This window comes from Mastomys coucha, unplaced genomic scaffold (genome assembly GCF_008632895.1).
Source record: "Mastomys coucha isolate ucsf_1 unplaced genomic scaffold, UCSF_Mcou_1 pScaffold14, whole genome shotgun sequence".
NCBI classification, from domain to species: domain Eukaryota; kingdom Metazoa; phylum Chordata; class Mammalia; order Rodentia; family Muridae; genus Mastomys; species Mastomys coucha.
This window is the reverse complement of record NW_022196896.1, coordinates 105197467-105198953: the sequence shown is the minus strand read 5'-3', so window position 1 is coordinate 105198953 and position 1487 is coordinate 105197467.

Genomic DNA, 1487 nt, shown 5'->3' with positions numbered 1-1487 from the left:
AGAGAGAGAGAGAGAGAGAGAGAGAGAGAGAGAGAGAGAAAGCCCTGGGCTCTTTTCTCAAGTCAAGATAACTCTAAAAGGTGCCCTGCTCCAGAGCACCCATGGCATAGATTTAGGCCACCAGTGCCATTGGGTTGCAGACCGGCTTCTTTATGTACCGCACTCTGTCCTCTTCATTCCTACACAAGTCTATCTCCCATGAATATGTTTCAAAACATCTGCATTTTTCCATGCTGATAAATGGTCCCAGGAAATCCAACCTAAGGCACCCTCCTTTTGGCCCCCAACTCTTCCTGCTTGGGTCTTGGGGAAGGGAGTGGATAGATATGCTGAGTGTCTAGCATATGCCCTAGGATTTCTGCTAAGTCAGTGTTTCCTTCCTGTGAATTCTAGTATGGAAGAGGAACATAAGGACAGCATGTGATCTGGCCAGGGGTTTCCATAACTGACAGCGGCTGTTCCCCCAGCTTTTTTTTTTTTTTTTTGACAAATTGGATAAAAGAAACCTACACGAGTAATCTCCATCACTCTAGAAAAACAGCCTGAGTGCTCTGCAAACATGCCTGATACTGTTCAATGTTCCGGTGAATCTGCTGATGCAGAGGACACGCAGAGCTGGCCTCGGCTGGGCCCATCTATCTTAAGGGAACTTATGTCATCGGCTCCTTTGTGGTTAGTGCTCTGTCTTTGTTCTTTCTGTTCTCTGTCCCAGTCCACCACGGATATTGTTGCTACCACTGAAGAGCCTTTCTCCTAATCATAGGATTAATCGTTGTTTTTTAATTTTTAATTGGTTATTTTATTTATTTACATTTCAATGTTATCTCCCTTCCCAGTTTCCCCTCTGCAAATTCCCTTTCTCTCCTCCTCCCCCTGCCTCTATGAGGGTGCTCCCCGACCCTCCCACCTACTCCTGCCTCAGCATCCTAGCATTCCTCTACCTTGGGTCATCAAGCCTCCATAGGACCAAGGGGGCTCCCCTCCCAGTGATGCCTGACAAGGCCATCTTCTGCTACATATGCAGCTGGAGCCAGGTCCCCCCGCCCCCCATGTACACTCTTTGGTTGGTGGTTTAGTCCCTGGGAGCTTTAGAGGGTCTGGTTGATTGATATTGTTGTTCTTCCTATGGAGTTGCAAACCCCTTCAGCACCCACAGTCCTTGCTCTAACTTCTCCACTGGGGTCCCCAGGCTCAGTGTGATCTCTGATGGGAGAGGTCCTTCTGGAGGAAAATGTAATGGATTCACAATCTTCTTGACACAGCTGTGGAGAGAGTGAGATACCCTGGCTCCCAAGCATAGCCCTTCATTTAAATCCTTACGTTAGCTAGACTCTCCTGGGCAGAGGCTTGACTGTAAACTCAAGTTTAATTTCTTACCCAGGTATTTCTAAGTACACGTGGATAAGAATTTCTGCTTTAGTTGTAACAGTGATGTGCTTCAAGTGGATTTTTTCTCTCTCATGGTTCAGAATCTTGTCTTTCCCTGC